The sequence below is a fragment of the Lissotriton vulgaris genome, chromosome 10, assembly GCF_964263255.1.
Source record: "Lissotriton vulgaris chromosome 10, aLisVul1.2, whole genome shotgun sequence".
Classification (NCBI taxonomy): domain Eukaryota; kingdom Metazoa; phylum Chordata; class Amphibia; order Caudata; family Salamandridae; genus Lissotriton; species Lissotriton vulgaris.
In genome coordinates, this window is record NC_141698.1 from 86,535,806 (window position 1) to 86,553,245 (window position 17,440).

At 44.0% G+C, this 17,440-nt stretch overlaps 1 protein-coding gene across 3 annotated transcripts in view; it reads right to left on the bottom strand.

The window, feature by feature from the left end:
* The window catches only part of PDGFA (platelet derived growth factor subunit A), a 94,808-nt gene that overhangs the window by 36,108 nt on the left and 41,260 nt on the right, over positions 1-17,440 (bottom strand). The gene's annotated exons all lie outside the window — the stretch shown is intronic.

Consider the following 17,440-nt stretch of genomic DNA (forward strand, 5'->3'; position numbering starts at 1 on the left):
CGGGTCCTCTTAGTAAGACTAGAGGAATGGGCAGAAACGAAAGAAATTTTAACTAACTGCCAGTTTGGATTCAGAAAAGGACGTGGCACCATCGAGCAGTGTCTAAATCTAGAGCTCCTGGTAGGGAAATATACCCAGGCCAAAAAAGGGTTGCTTTATTTATGTTTTGCTGACCTTAGCAGCGCTTTCGACATGGTAGACCATGCTATATTATGGGCCAAATTATTAGAAATGGGGGCCCCTGAAGGTATAATATACTTCCTCGCCCGCCTGTATGAAAAGCTTACCACCAGTGTCCGATATGGACCTAATGGGGAGTGTACGACCAAGTTTAGGATCGGGAGGGGAATTAGACAGGGGTGTGTTTTAGCACCTCTGCTTTTCACCCTCTTCATAAATGAGGTAGATTCTGTCCTGCAGACAGTCACGGCGGATGCCCCCAGAGTTAACAATTTTAACATACCCGTACTACTCTATGCGGATGACACCGTGTTACTGTCCAGGACTCCCCTGGGTCTCCAACGTTTAATGGACCGCTTTGTGCGGTTCACCAAAAACAGGAAACTGGTGATCAATAAATCAAAAACATATGTGATGGAGTGTGGGTCTGGAAGAGCTAAAACGAAAGGTAAATCCCATTATTTTATTGATGGTGAACAGGTCGAAAAGGTTGAAAATTTCTGCTACTTGGGAATTACTTTCTCCAATAATGGTAGCTGGGATACTGAACACAAAGTTGTTAAAACAAAGATGATTAGGAGTGCTAATGGGGTCTTTGCATTTGCCAAGAAGCTGGGGAGTAGACGAATTAAAGACATGTTAAAAATGTATCAATCTAGATGTCTCTCTGCAGCCCTTTATGGGGCTGGTGTATGGGGTGTGTCACCAGCGGGGAGCCTTCAGGTAGAGGAGAACAATTTCCTGAAAAGGCTCCTGTGTTTACCCAAGTCTACCTCCAACACCTTGGTTCACAAGGAAACAGGAATTCAATTCCTAAGCGATATGATTATGCTAAGACCCTTATTATTGTGGCGCTCTATTTGGCTCAGTGATGGCACCTCATTGAATAGAGCTATCATTGAGGATTGCCTTTCTTTAGACCAGCATTTAAAGATCCCTTGGATTAAATACATTATTGAATGCTCTCAAAAGATTTTTGGGCTCAATGTGATTAATGATCCGTATAGTGCCTCAGATATCTCCAAATTAAGTATGAAAATAATTTTTCTGAACTATTGCAACGAAAGGCATTTTCTCTAGGATTCTAAACTATCTACATGTGTACTGTACAATAGCATGAATGATTTTATTGGATTTCATCCGTATTTGTCAGAGGTAACTAGAGTTTCGCACCAGTTTGTACTAACCAGAATGAGGATGGGAATATTACACTATCTTGTTGCGTGCCCTAATATTAAAATGCGCCTTAATGGACCCTGTGTATGTGACAACAAAACGGAACAGAGCACTAAGCACTTTTTACTATCATGCGAACTGTATAGTGAACTACGGAAATTCTTCCTAAAGCCAATGTTGAAAAGATTTGGAGTGAGAACATTCACGGACTCTGTGAAACTGCTTTTTAATCTGCACCATCCGGACATTTGTTTTTTTACTGCTACATTTTTGCTTAAAGCAATTAGTGCCAGGAAAAGTATGTGTTTTTAATTATTTTAAATATTTATTCCATCCCCCTCTGGATAATTTATGTATTATGTGTTTTCTTTAATTAAATGTCTAATGAAATGCTTGTATCTGTAATTGTATGTGCTTTTATGGACATGTTTTTTTTTAATGTTCCGAATAAAGCTTTATGACTTGACTTGACTGCTGGAGATGCTGTTTTTTTTTAAAAAAAAAAAACAGTAGTCTTAAATCAGATTTGTTTTCCTTCTACTAGGCTCCCAGTGACCCAGGTTGAACAGGCCACCATAGATCCTTCGTTTGTTTTCGTTACATGTTACGAACACAATCATTCAATTCCGTGGTATCCTCTAAAATAAAACGAGTGACAATATTGCTCCTTTCATTGCAACCTTCCGCTCTTTAAATTCTGTATTCACACGCATGTTCTGCTTTCTAGAAGGCAAATAGAAGCTCCAAGGGGTTCATTCATTCGCAGCACCTGAGATTTTGAGAATATGTCACTCGTATAATTTGTAGAGTGTCTAATTAACAATCTAAAATGTGATGCAATTGAGGATCTCATTTTACTGAGTCCAATCTCTTTAGAGAGGCGTTGGTATTTTCCCGAACATATATTATCTTTCCTTCTTTTCAGAGAAACTGATTTTTTTTTAACTTGTTTTGATTAATGGCACAGCTAATAACTTGGAAACATGGTTTCCTCTTTTTACCTCTTTTTAAGTGCTCCGTTGAATATTTGCACAATTTGACTAATAGCAAAAAAGCCCATTTGTTTCTAATTTTGGTTAAATTGTTACAGGGGGATTATCTCCAAATATATTCCATTGGCTGCCCGCACTTTTGAACGCGTAATTTACTGAAAGTAGGCCCTTTATTACCAATTACACAGAAGTGTCAAGGCAACAGGTGTGCACAAAGCAACAATCATGAGCTTTTTGAAAGACAGTTAGGCTGACTCTAGTCCGACATGGAGTCAGCCGGTAAACAATAATGTGGCTTGGGGAGATGGAGTCAAGCAAATAGAAGAGTGGAAGATTTGATCTCAGTGAATGATTATCTGGCAGGATCCTTAGTCCTGGGGTCCCTGAACGTGCCAGTGTTCTTACTGAGAATGCCAAAAAAGAGGCCTAACACTTACTTTCTACAGCGATCTATGGTACTAGTGTTGGGTTTTGAGTACTCATGCTGGGTTTTGTTCTGGCCTCAACCCTCCTCGCGCAGCTGAGCTAGGCGCTGAGGAGGGTTGAGGACAGCCGCCGTGAAACCACAGGGACACGCCCACCGAGTTAGGCCACACCCCCCCCCCCCTTCCCCCTCATTTAAGAATGTGCTGTTTCCGGAGGCGCAGCGGACGGGCGCAGCGGGCGCGCCGGCGGTGCGCCGAAGGCGCGCCAAAGGCAAGCCCGTCTGCGCCCGTCCGCGACCTGACGGGGCCAGGGGCCACAACCCCTGCCCCCCACACCATCCAGGTCAGGACATACAGCCCAGCCGCCTTAAAAAAGATAAGACCTTCTATTATGGCGCAATGCTCGCACTCCTTCCCTCCAGCCGACCTCCCTATTCAATGCCCTGGCTGCAAACACTCCTTTGACACCAGCGAGGCACCAGCCACGCCACAGGACCACCAGATGTACCTGTTAAACTGCCGATCTCTTCCTCGGCATAGCACACAGATATGCCTACTCTTAGAGAATCACAACCCGGATGCCATCTTCTTGACGGAGACATGGCTCACGCCCCATTCAGAGCCAGACATAGTCACCGCCCTTCCCCCTGGGTTCCAAATCCAAAGAATGGACCGGACCAAGGGAAGAGGGGGAGGCCTGGCTATCATTCTAAAAGAGAAATACTGCTGCCGCATTTCGACCGAAGCCATTCCCGAATGCGAAAGCATTGCATTCAGAATAGACTTCTCTGCGAACAGCTCCCTTTCTGGTACCCTGATATACCGCCCCCCAGATTCAGGAAAACTGTTCATTAGGTCTTTACCAGATATCATCGCGAATCGGCTTCTAACCCCGGCTAACTATACAGTTCTAGGAGATTTTAACTTCCATTTTGACTCCCCCACAGACCTTGTTGCTAGGGAACTAACAGAGGACCTGGCAGCTCTGCAATTGACTCAGTTGGTTAGGTCCCCCACCCATGAAAAGGGAAACCTGCTCGACCCAATCTTTAGTAACTGCACCGGACTAACGGTCGGGCAACCCACTCGCCTCCCATGGACAGACCATTTTCTTATCCCATTTACCTGGTCTACCATCAAACTTCCCTCTTTGCCTCCCCGTTCTATAACTAGGAGGAATTGGAAAAAACTTTCCATAGAGTCATGGACAACTATCCTTGAAGACTCCCGTCCACCTCCCTGTACTAACCCCAACCAAGCAAATAACAACTATGAGGGTTGGATCAGGAAATCACTGGACACGATCCTTCCTCTACGGAAATCCGCTCCCAAGAGAGTACACAAGTCTGCTCCCTGGTTTTCAGATTCCCTGAGAGACCTGAAACGCCTCTGCAGGAAAAAAGAGAGAGCCTGGAGAATAGATTTCCGTCCAGAAAACAAAAAACACTACAAAGAAGCTATTAAGGCCTACAGAAATGGGGTCAGAACAGCTCAGTCCGCCTATTTTGCAGACCAAATAATGGCAGCAAAATCAAAACCCAAGGAGATCTTCCATCTGGTCAAAAAATGCATTACTGTCAATACTGCCCCCCCAGTCCCGAAATCACTAGAGCAATGCAATGAACTTGCAGACTTTTTCCACAATAAAGTCACGCAGATTTATTCAGCTTTCCCGGTAACAGCCAACAATTCAATTAATCAAAGCCCCCTGAATAATTCCCCCCTGCAAGGTCAACCTATGCTGGATCATTTTTCCCCACTAAACCTGGAGACACTGCAACAACTGGCAGCCCAAGTCAAATCGGGGTCCCCCCATGACCCTGCCCCACCAGAAATACTGCTCCAGGCAGGCCAAGCCATCTTTCCAGTGGTGCTAGAGCTCCTTAATTCATCCATTTCCTCCTGCACAGTACCAACTGGGTGGAAGAGAGCCATGGTACGGGCTCTGCTAAAGAAACCCACCCTCAATCCAGAAGATCACTCTAGCTACCGACCAATTTCATTACTCCCCTGGGTAAGTAAAGTGCTAGAGAAACACATAAATACCCAGTTGACACAATTTCTGGAAAGACATGCACTCCTGGACCCATCCCAGACAGGTTTCAGGCCAAAACATGGTACTGAAACTGCGTTGCTGGCAGTCGTCGAAGAGTCTCGAAGGATACTGGATCAAGGGGGATCAGTGGCAGTGATCCTCCTTGATCTAAGTGCAGCCTTCGACACGGTCAGCCATGCCACTCTGCTGAACCGTCTGCATAACATCGGTGTCGGAGGCGACGCTTTAAAATGGCTGGAATCATTCCTGCATAACAGATCCTTCCAGATCTTTGATGGGGACATAACATCAGTCAGAAAACCCCTAGACTGTGGAGTACCACAGGGCTCCTCTCTGAGCCCTGTGCTCTTCAATATCTATATGAAACCATTGGCTGGGCTCGTCGAACCATCAGGCATAAAAATTGTATCATATGCCGACGATACCCAGCTAGTGGTTTCACTGACGCAGGAAAGCACCGGCTACACCTCAGGAAACCTGATGAACTGCCTAGAGGATATAAAAAAGTGGATGACAGGCTCTTCATTAAAGCTGAATGGAGACAAAACGGAGCTCATGCTCCTAGGCTCTGTTTCACCCACTCTACTTCCTTCCTTGTGGCCTGGATGTTTGGGCACACCTCCCATCCCCAAAGAGAGTGTAAAATGCCTGGGAGTATGGCTGGATAAAAACCTCTCCTTCTCCACCCAGGCCACTAAACTTTCCGCCATCTGTTTTGGCTTACTTAGAACACTAAGGAAGGTCCTCCCCCTCCTCCCAATGGAAGCAAAACAAGTGGCAGTTCAGGGCCTGATCCAGTCCCGGCTGGACTCAAATAACGCCCTGTATGTGGGGGCCCCAGAGCTGTCCATGCGAAAACTGCAGGTCGTCCAAAACTGCGCAGCCCGCACGTTGCTGCAGATTCCGAGGACGCAGTCCGCAAAACGCGCCCTGGTCGCCCTACACTGGCTCCCAGTAAAGCAGAGAGTGGCATTTAAGGCTCTATGCATCGCCCATCGAGCTTTCTGGGGGTCTGGCCCAAGGATCCTCAACAAACTGGTTACTCAATACCATCCCAACAGAAACCTACGATCTACGGAAGCCTTTCTAGCCGTAGTCCCAAGAGTGCGGAGAGCCAGGACCGGAGGAAGGATGTTCTCCTTAAACGCTGCGAAGATGTGGAACACACTCCCGCTACAAATCAGGTCCAATCCCAACTTACTCTCATTCCGAAAGCAGCTGAAAACTTACTTGTTTACTAGATCCACCTAAGCTCGTCTCCATCACTCATCAGTTCTGTTTTTTATGCCTCAGCCCATTGGACGCCCATTGGGCAGCAATCGCGCTTTACAAATCACAATACAATACAATACAATACAATACAAATCTATCTCCAAGAACAGGAACTAACCTAATTCCTAAGCTAAGGTATGCTACGGAGAGCGTGCTGCACAATACACTGATGGACAGTAGAACCTTTTACTACTCTAATGGACACTACATAGTTTGGCACTATACAGCTTTAGTTTATTTGGATGTTACTCTCCGGCTTTCGCCATAGGACCATTACCATTCAGAATAGATTCAGAGATGGGATGTTATTGGAGTGAAAGCTTGCATGGTTGTCACTACTTCAACTAACTGAAACAACACCAGAAGCAGAGTGGGTAGCAAGCACCTTCTTGGACTGGGAGTGGTGTGCCAGTGTTTGCCTTGCTGAAAATTGAGATACATCTTGTATAACAAGTCCCACAACATGAAAACACTCTGCTCAGACTTGAGAGCAGAGGCTTTATTCTCTTCTGAATCTTTGGATTACTACCATTGCACAGTCCGTCTATGCTAAACTTAACCTTTACTCCCTCCCACCCGCACCAAACACCAGATTCAGAAGCCCTTTTCTGCTCATGCATAGACACAATCAATTGAGTAATAAGTCACCTAAGGGAAAGCAAGTGTGGTTAATCTAATTTTCCTTCCATACAGAAACAAAGAACTGGAAATGTTCCACCTTTTGCTGTGGCCTAGGTCAGGTTAGAAAATTATGTTCATCTTTCTCTTCTGGACATTTTTGGAAAATATGGTTTCTTAAAACACACAAGAAAGAAAGGAAATCTTTCAAAAGTAATAAATGATGTAATCAACATTCCCAAAACGTATTCAGGAACAATAAACAAACTATTAAAATACTCTTAATGACATCAATTTCAAAAGCGATAGGTTTTTGGAAAGATCTGAAGTTGATCTGCTGGTCTGCGACAGCACACACAATAGTTCCTCCTGCAGGCATGGTACATTCAGAAAATCTACTGCGCTATAGATATATAACGCTTGCACTGGATGCACAGAATAAAAACAGTTGTGCTACAGGAGAAGCAGTGAGCCTTATGCTCCAATATCAAAATGTCCATCATAAATCTTGTGCCAGGAGAACTAGGAGTATATGAAGTGCCCGGAGAATCAAGGCCTCTACAGTCCCTGTTACAGGGGGCATCACACATGAATTCACTAAAATATAAACAGACTTGCTGGCGTTGTGCGGCAGTTGCTGCAGTCTTACTGTACTGTGATGCTAACATATCATGGTGCTGTTCAAATGTTCCAGGGTGCTGTTAATAAACTTACGGAGGTGCTGAGCGGGTAGCTAGTAATGTCTTCACTGCTCAAGACGCTAACATATGGTTATTATCGCTGTACATCCCTTAACCCCTTGCGTGCGCATGACGGAACCATGCCGCCATGAACCTGAACCACGTGCGGCGTGTGCTCATGACGGCGTGGTTCTGTCATACGGCTGCCACTCTGCCCATGCAGCATTAAATCCCCGCCTGTGCGGGCGAATTAATGAGCGGGCGTGCCCGTGACAGAATCACGCCGTCATGAGCACACGCCGCCTGTGGATCATGACGGCGTGGTTCCGTCGCGAGCATGAAGAGCTGCGCTCAGCCCTCACGCCGCTGCAAAATTTGTGCTGCGGCAAAGGGCATTAAATAGCCTTGAAGAACATCTTCTCGATGGTTCAGCAGACCTGCTATTGCTCACTAAAACCTTACACAAAACTGAGTATTGACCAGGGCTTGCCCTCAGTTCTAGGAGTTCGGACTGGTACGACGAAAGTAAAAGAGAGTCATCTACAGGTTCAGTAGGGGAAGCTGAGCGGAATACGTCATCAGGGTTGAGGACGTTGTGAATGTACATCTTTTACTCACCAAACGTTCACGAGCAATCTTGAAGCTAGAAAAAGGACAGAGAGCACAAAGCAAAGCATTGGTGTCCTGCACTGATCTTTGACTTAGCATCCTCAGACAGCGAATTGGTAAGTGCAGCACTAGTCTGCAACCCAGCAATAACAAATATATGCAGAAGGAAAATCATTTGCAATGAGGCATTCCAGAAGGGATATTTTGATTAAAGAAAACTACTTTGTTTCATAAAATAGGCATGACCATTCAATACGGATATTCTCGAGTGCTCTAGTGTGGCGGGTTTAAATACTATGACTTCATCGACTCGCCAATTAAAAACGCTTTTCAATTTAAATCAAAAGAAGACTTTTACAGAATTGACATCACTCAGACCCAAACGACGCTTAACAACATTCCAAGCATCCTCCACATAGCTGCCAGTCCAGCGATTTCCGGTACCTTCTCAGTGACCCTCACTGCCGCATATGCTAGATAATGCCACAGTGTGCGACGTCCCGTTTAATTACAGATTTTGAGGCTCTGTCCGCTGACATAAGACAAAACAATGACACTAACAAAAGGGACCGAGCTGAGGAAAAAAGTGTAGGATGTGCATGTTGATTTTGTGTGTGATGCAAGGGTCAGCGTGCAACCTCTATAATAAGTGGCCTGTTCTAGCCATTCCTTACTGACCTTTTTCCCCTTACTTGACTCCAACAACTTCATGGTTTAAATGGAACTTAACTCAACAATCAAAAGTATCACAAGGTCTTCAAGTACCACATGAACATGTAGAAAACCCTAACTATTAATGCTCAAGGGACTCTGCGTTCACATGAAAATTTGTGGTTGATAAATTGTTTCACACTGCAACCACACATTGCCCATTAAGTAATACTACCAATACTTTCTGAGCTAGCAAAGCACACCAAGGCCGCACTTTGTCGTGGTTTGTTTTTGGTCCGTTATTGATCACACCCAATAAACAATTGTGACCTGAGGAATCACTGTTAGTCAAACGCAATTAACACTGCCACCTACGTGTTTCCCTGGGTACATGGGGCATAAGATGCATATTTTAGGGCTTACCGCCTGCACATCCATATGTCTCGAATATGAGGGCAGAAAGCACCAGAATGTACATTTTAGCATAAGAAAGGTCTGACTGATGGACTTCAAAACTCGCACACATTCCATTAGGGGTTTGCACCTGGGTCTGAATTTAGCAAAGCACCCACATTTAAGGCAACCAGGTGATTCCTTTTTTTTCTTCTTATTAACCTCAGATGGATCAGAAAACTGACTGGAACTGGTTGGATACAAACAAATCTATCCTTTACAGTTTAGAATATTCTGCAGTAGATAGATTATTCCACAAAGCTAGGTTATCAGGTTATTTTTCGCAATTTAAACTTCTCTGCTGCCATCACATGAATAGACAGACCTATACAGTGGTTATTGGTGACTGATTAATAATTACAATACGAAATGAGACTGTCCAGCGTGGCTATTTATATGATAAATTGGGATTTGAATTCTGTATTTTGAATGCTAACCAGAAAATTATCGAATTGTTCCCTGGAAATAAATAGAAATTATTTTTGTCTCGTCAGAAGCTGTGTAAAAACTAGTCATCTTCAATACAAATCTCCCAAAAACAATATCCAAAGTATAGAATCAGCCAGAAGATAACCTTGTAGAAAATCCCTGCAAAAGATCAATCCCTTCCTAGTAGCAACTAAGAGATGATACCCACATCTTACACTTTAACCCCTTCCATGCTCGTGACGGAACCATTCCGTCATGAGTCACGGTTGGGCTATGCTGATGAAGGAATGGTTCCGTCATGACCACGCCCGCGATTGAAATGTCCAGCACAGGGCTGGAATTCCTGCCGCACCGAAGCGGTTAAGAAACAACCTGATGATATCATTTACTTTCCAGGATCCATCAAAAGAATAAAGCACCTTCAGTGAACCCCACAGCAGACATTCATTTTGTGGGAATCTTGGTAAGTCTACACAAGTCCTTAAAATCCACCACAAAACTTAGATTTTCTTAGAAATGACAAGGCATTGTCACCTATTAAAAGCCATCAGAAAATTGAATTCTATTCTTAATAATCACCCAAAATGGCACATATGCGTGTCAGAAGCCACTAAAAGACCATATTGTCCACTAATCAAATATAATCTATTTTCAACTGTCACCAGGAAAGATGAGCAGTCATGCAATGTGCAATTTTACAATCTTGTACATAACGATTCAAGGGCTGCCCTTTTTTCAAAGAATGCTTTTCCATGCAGCTTCACTGCAAATGTTCCATAAACACACTCCAGCATTCAGTTATAGCCATAGTTGTCATGCTTTTGGTAACGTGTGCTCTTACTCTGCCCTGGAGCAAACACTTTGCTTTGTTGTGACAGTAGTTAATGCAGGCAGAAAGCAAATGTGTGATGCCTTGTTTGGCCAACGGGTGGCCTCTCCCTGGACAGCCAAATTGGACAAATGATTGATCTGAAAAACGTACGTAATTGGATTTGTCCATATAGACCCTGAGGCACCTGCGCATATTCAGGGGTGCAAAGAACTTTCTAAAGAAGTGGGTGGATTGGCACAGAAAGATGGCAGGATGGCTGGTTCAGTCAAGTGAAAGTCTGCAGGGACTTTTGCATGAATCTTGGGTTGAACATTAAATCGCCTTGTCTTTGGTGAAACGAAGGGCAAGTCAACCCTGATCAATGGATACTTGAGACCACTAATGGTTAGCTGTCACAAGCATAGTAGAACCTGATATGGCCAGGTGAGATTGGATTTGCACTACGTGCAGAAAGATTTCCAAGTAGCATTGTAAGTCTTTATTGTGGATAATGCACAAGCCAAGGATAAAATGCCACTGCAGCCTGAAGGAATAACAGATGGCCATAATTGAAGTGATCAGGAACCATGCAGTCAGGCTCAACGACTTGAGGTCGGGATTGGGAATCTCTCTGGTGTGTATGGAGAGAAACCTGGGATGAATTTTTGACCAGAATGGTGGTGATAGGGAAAGCTTCCATAGGTTCAAAACGGGTGTTATGTTATGTTATGTTAACAAAGGTTTGTATAGCGTGCTGCCACCGGTTGGTTTCCTGGCGCTGTGAGGACAGAGTGTGGTCAAAGGAGGAAGTTAGGGATTAGTGATAAGCTTGTAAAAAGAGCCAAGTCTTTAGTAGTTTCCTGAATGACAGGAGGTCAGGACATGATCTGATCTCGAGGGGGAGGGAGTTCCATAGGCGAGGTGCCAGGGTGCCAAATCTACAGCCACCCGACCTTTTGCGTTTGAAGGAGGGTGTTTGTAGAAGACAAAGGTGTGCTGAGCGTAAACTTCGAGGCGGGTTGTATTTTATGATCAGTATGGAGATGAATTTGGGGCTTTTGCCGTAGAGTGCTTTAAACATCAAGCAGCTGACTTTAAAAATGCAGCGCTGAGTTACCGGGAGCCAGTGGAGTGATTTCAAAAGGGGGGTTGCTGGGTGCCATCTGGGCTGGCTTAGAATCAGTCTTGCAGCGTGGTTCTGCACCATCTGTAGACGTTTTAGGAGGAACTGAGGGAGACCCAGGTAGATTGAGTTGGCATAATCTAAGTGAGAAATCACAGTGGCAAGCACCACCTGTATCAAGGCTTTGCGGGTCAGAAGTCGGCGAACCTTCCGGATTTTCCTTAGTTGAAAAAGGCATTTGGAAACTACCTGACCAACTTGCGTTTTGAGCGAAAGGTCACTGTTTAAGGTGATGCCGAACGTTTTTGCTGATGGAGAGGGGGACGGGGCCGGGCCCATGTCTGATGGCCAGTAGTGTGGGCCCCAGTGTTTAGCACTGTCCCCGGTAAGGACCAGCTCCGTTTTCCCAGGGTTCAATTTAAGATGATTCTGGTTCATCCAGGCTTGGATGAACCTCATTGTAGACTGGAAAAAAGCGATGGACGTGGCTGAATTGTCAATTGTAAATAGGAGCTGTAGGTCGTCCGCATAGTTTAACACCGTAACCTGTTTTTTCCTAAGGGCCTGAATTAAGGGGGAGATGTAGAGGTTGAACAGGTGTGGTGATAGGGACGAGCCCTGGGGTACGCCGCAGGTGATAGCTTGTTTAGTGCCCACTAAGTTACCCAGTCGAACTGCTTGGGAGTGGTTCGACAGGAAGGACTTTAACCAGGCCGCTGCCGTGCCCTGGATGCCAGCCTGTGTGACACGGTCGATCAAGATGGTGTGGTCGACCGTGTCAAATGCGGCTGATAAATCCAGGAGCACTAAGGCCTGCGGGGTGCGATTGTCTGCACAGTCCCTAAGTGTGTCCAGGACTGCCACTACCACAGCCTCGGTTGAGTGCGCAGGGCGGAAGCCTGCTTGGTGGATATCAAGGCAGTTAGATGTTTCGATAAAATTGGACAGGCAATTGGCGACATGTGCTTCCAAAACCTTTGCCAAGAAGGGGAAGAGGGAGATGGGTCGGTAATTTAAGTTGCAAGTGGGGTCTGCGCCCGTTTTTTTCAAAAGGGGTATTACTGTTGCCTCTTTGAAGGCACGTGGGACTTGTCCGGTGGTCAGTGAGCCATTCAAAAGGGAGCAGGCAGGTGCCGGAATCACTGATAAGCATTATTTTAAGATGTAGGGGGGGGGCATTTATCAGAAGGAGCGCCTGATTTCACTCTTATCAACAGTTCCTGGAATATTTCTGGGGTGATAGGGGTGAACTCACACAGTGAGCTGGTTGCTTTAGGTTCTGAATCCAAAGGAGAAGAGTCTGAGTCTAAAAGGGAGGGGTTTGAGCATCGGGGAATACTGGATTTAATGATGGCGATTTTCTCAGTGAAGAAAAGGTTCAGTGAGTCACACAGAGCCTGGGTTGGGGGCAAACTGGGCCGAACTTTATCCAAATTGGTTAGATCGTTGAGGATTGAAAATATATCTTTGGATTTATTAGTCGAATAAGTGATTCGGGCAGAGAAGTAGCTGGTTTTAGCTTCTAAGATGGATTTCATGTATTCCTTCCTGGCGCTAATGTATCAAGTTTTAGCGTCAGGGGCGTAGTTACGGCGCCAAAGACGTTCAAGTTGGCGAAGGGCTAATTTCTTTGCCTTCAGGTCTGAAGAGAACCATTTTTGGGCATCGGCTCTTCGGGCCAGTTGGATTGTTTTGTACGGGGCATGTACATCGCTGGCTTCTTGCAGCCAGTGAGCAAGATTGCTTTCAGCTACATTGACATCATGGTGGTGGAGAGGGATGGAAGTGGCCAAGGTTTGTATAAAGTCAGGTTTGGCTAAAGAGTTCCATTTCCTGGCGCGGCCGCCGGTAGCTGTAGCGGCGTTGTTTTTAGCAGGTAGGGCTAAACTAAATTTAAGCAGAAAATGATCAGACCATAAACATGGCGATATTGCCAGGGATGTCACTAAGGGGGAGTTTGTCCAAACTTGGTCCAGTATGTGACCCTTGCTGTGGGTTGGTGCTTGAACTTGTTGAGCCATGGGTGAGCCATGACAAGGAAATCAGAATCAGGGAAAAGTGATCTGCTCATGTATTTCTTAATATTCTGAGAATGATGGGAAATGGAGGAAAAGATCAAGCAAAGCCATTTAACTAGGTCTTGGAAATGGCATTATTGCCCTCTGACAAAGTGCGACTGAGAGCACCTCCTTGATTGTTTTTGCATTCTGGAAAAATATTCCACTGCTATGTCTACCAGTTGATGATAACACAGTACTGCAGCATGTGTTTCACTTTCAATAGAGAACAGGCCTCTTTCTTCCTTTCTTCTCAATTTAGTGCATCAAGGCCATGTTGTCCATCTAGATCGATCCAGCTTGATATGCTAACCGCAAAAGAAAATATTGGAGGCATAGTCTGATGGCCTGTAACTCCAGGATGTTTATGTTGAGGTGCCTCACCACCTTTGATCAGAGGCCTCATGGATAACTCATGCAAGTGTGCACCCCATCCTTCCAGTGACACATCAGGTTGTCATGATTATCCTGTTTGTTGAAGGAGGGATCGAAAATCAGCTTTGATGGGATTCCCCATCACAGCAAGGATTGGTTGAGCAGTCTGGTGACTTTCACTGTGTCGCACCCTGAGCCTGTCATTTGTTTTCACTGGAGCTCTAGCTGCTCTTCATAGGCCTCATCCAAAGTCTGTAGAACGGAATCAGGCAGAAGCAAGATGACATGCGACTTAAGACAGATGTGTATATCCTGATGGGCGCAGGTGGCGCTTCAAGCAAAAATGCTTTTGCCCTGGCCTAGAGTTTTATTACTCTTTCTTCTAAGGGCAAATAGAAAGCCTTCCCTTCCAGGATTGCCTATAAGAAATGCAATTTTCGCACTGTTTAGGTGGAATATTCCTCAGTGTTCAAGGTTAGTCCAAGCTCTTTGATTGGGAAGATGCAGGCAGTTGTGGAGGCACAAGTCTTTTACTTTGAAGAATCCTTGACGAGCCAGTGGTACGAATACAGGTATACTGGGGGTGCCTTGTCTCTGAACAAAGCCAGCTACCAGTCGTCCAACAGTTTGTAATGATATGGGGTGCAAACTTCAGTTCACAAGGAAGCACTATCTATTGAAAATGCTGCCAAACTACTGAAATAAATCATAGGTACAACCCGTGATTTGAATGTATTGGGACGTGAAAACACACATCATGAAGATAATGAAGCCTGATGCATTTTAACCTTCCTTGACAATGATCCTAGCTTCTTCAGTCCGGTCATCTGAAATAAAGCCGATAAGAGGTGAAATGTCGGGTCATATCTGGCAATCATATTGTCCCAAGATAGCCAAACCAATAGCAGCTTTTATTGATGTTGCAGTCATGCAGCTGACTCTGTGCCTAGATTATCTGTACATATGTCATTCCTGTCTATGGGTGCAGAAGTTGAAGTGAAAGGGAAATGATTTAAGCATGTGAATTCCTGAAACATCCAATGCTGGAGAAGGACTAATTTAATTAAACTGAAGCTACAAGGCAAGAAGTAACATTACTACAAGCACTAATGCAGTGAAGTTATTGGCCCCAATCTATGAACCTAGAAATTTTGTTTGCCCTCCATAATCTCTGGTAAATATTCCACCTGAGTGCCCCAGCAAGGTTACATCTTCAATTCTGTGGTCAAAATACAAATAAATGCCTTCAGGTTGCCTAACCTCATCAGAGCTTCGAACGTTCAGCGCCCAGTGCTGAACGTTCGAAGAACGAATGCTGGCCGGACGGCCAACGGTCGTGCGCAGCACTGGGGAGGTAGTGCTTGTGACGACCGTTGGCCGACGGCAGCAGTTAAGGGGCTAAACTCACATAACCCAAGCACTTTGGGATACACATAATCTTAAATGTTACTATAAAGAAGACAATGCATCTATTTTGTGAACAACGCATAATAAAACTACTTTTGCGGAAGATCCTTAGGACAAACAATACTCACTCTATCTATGCTACAAATACAATAACTTCCAATTAAAGCCACAAAGCAAATATGTCATCAGCGGCATGCAACCAGGTGACTCATACATCAAACGTTCAATGAAATAAGAAATATGAATCTACTTGCTTCATTCTTGTTAATTTGATCTTGTGATATTTTCTGTGTTGTGCTTGAGAATCATATTTAAGATGAAATAGAGTCCACAAATATCGTTGCAATATATATATTGTGACAATCATCCTAATTAATGCTAGGTAGGTGGATAGACATGAAAGCCCTTTAGAAACACCTGGAAGGATATGCAGTACGAATGGTAAAATTCTTTATTCAAATACCAACAAAGAGTATCTATCAGCTGTTTCGGTCACTGTTCAAGGTTGCAGAGTTGACTGTATCAAGGTGATTTATTTAGTGATATGTGAAAGATGCTTTGCCGAAACATACAATACCAGTGAGGTTTATCCTCAAGATTCACTGACACGTTTGCTAACCTGAAGGAAACATATGACATGAAAATGATACATTTCTTTGATGCTAGAAACACTAGAAAGCAAAGCTGTTCTCTTTAGATATTAGTGTACCACAAGAACATATTGGTCTCCAGACTATCCTGCCTTATCAAGAAATCCAGTGGAGGCACTCGAACAAATATCCCACAAGTACAGTGAATTCAACAATCCCAAGGAAAGATCCGTCAACGAAACTGTGCTATCCAAAAGTAAATGGTTCTCTTGCAGCGTGTTTACTATACATTTGTATACGACTACTGGGATGAACTTGGTGTCGAGTTCAAATTGACGGAGCTGAGATTTAGAGATATACGAGAGTGTTAAAAACAAACAAAGCAAGCCTAAAGTGAATTTACTGTGTTTTCCAGGCCGCCACAGAGAAAGGATACTCATTCAACTAAATAATTCACTAGTTTACCAAAGTTATGTTTTGCATTCTAGCAAGGAGCTAATAAACACACAAACTGGTAGCCTATTTCTCTAGTTATCTACTCCAATAACCAGAAATCCAGGAGGCCAAACATTTAGCTAAATCCAGTTTGAATTTCTTGTTTTCAACTTTTCCAATAGTAAATCCCATGCCTATGCAAATTGAAGATGTATACAGTATTTTACATTCAGATATGAAATGCTGACATTTAGAATACTGTTAGACTATGAATTCCAATCACCAACATACGTAAGCAAGCTTGTATGGACATGCAGGTGTAGGACAAGCAACCTTGAATTTGTATTAAAATATTTTTAAACTTAAAAAGAAAAAATTTGGCAGCAATTGCACTCAAGTTAACTTGAGCACCCAACTTCTTATAGATACGACGCACATGGTTACAACAGAGCAGCAACTGCGCTCAAGTATACAGAGTCCATGTAACTTCTAAAGAATCTGAAGTATTATGATCATTAACCATAATACTTAATATGTTCCCTTTTGCTGAGAACTGTTTATGGAGCAAAGATTCTTCTGCATCCTTCATAATATTTGTGAGGATAGAAGAAGTTAAAAAAAAACGACAACAAACTGCATAACAACCATGACAAACCTTTGAGCAGTCACTGTACAGCTCATATCTAGACTATAAAAGCATCTTCCAGGAAGAATATAAAGTCCACAATACCCAAAGTCTCGTGGAATATAAACATTGAAGAGGAGCAGAGGTAATGACAATTCTAAGACCGAATATCCCTCACTGTGAGCCTTTTGCTGCGAGTATCAGGTGGGCTTTGGAAGCCAACATCTAAACTGGACCTCAGTATCAGTACTTAGGACCTGATTATGAACTTGGCGGACAAGGTTACTCCCCCACGAACGTGAGGGATATCCCGTCCACCAAATTACAATTCCATTATATCCTATGAAACTTGTAATATGGCTGATGGGATATCCATCATGTTTGTGACGGAGAATCCGATCCGCCAGTATCGTAATCAGGCCCTTAATTCGAGAAAAGTGAAGTAATGATAAGTTTAATTCAATTGGGACTTTTCT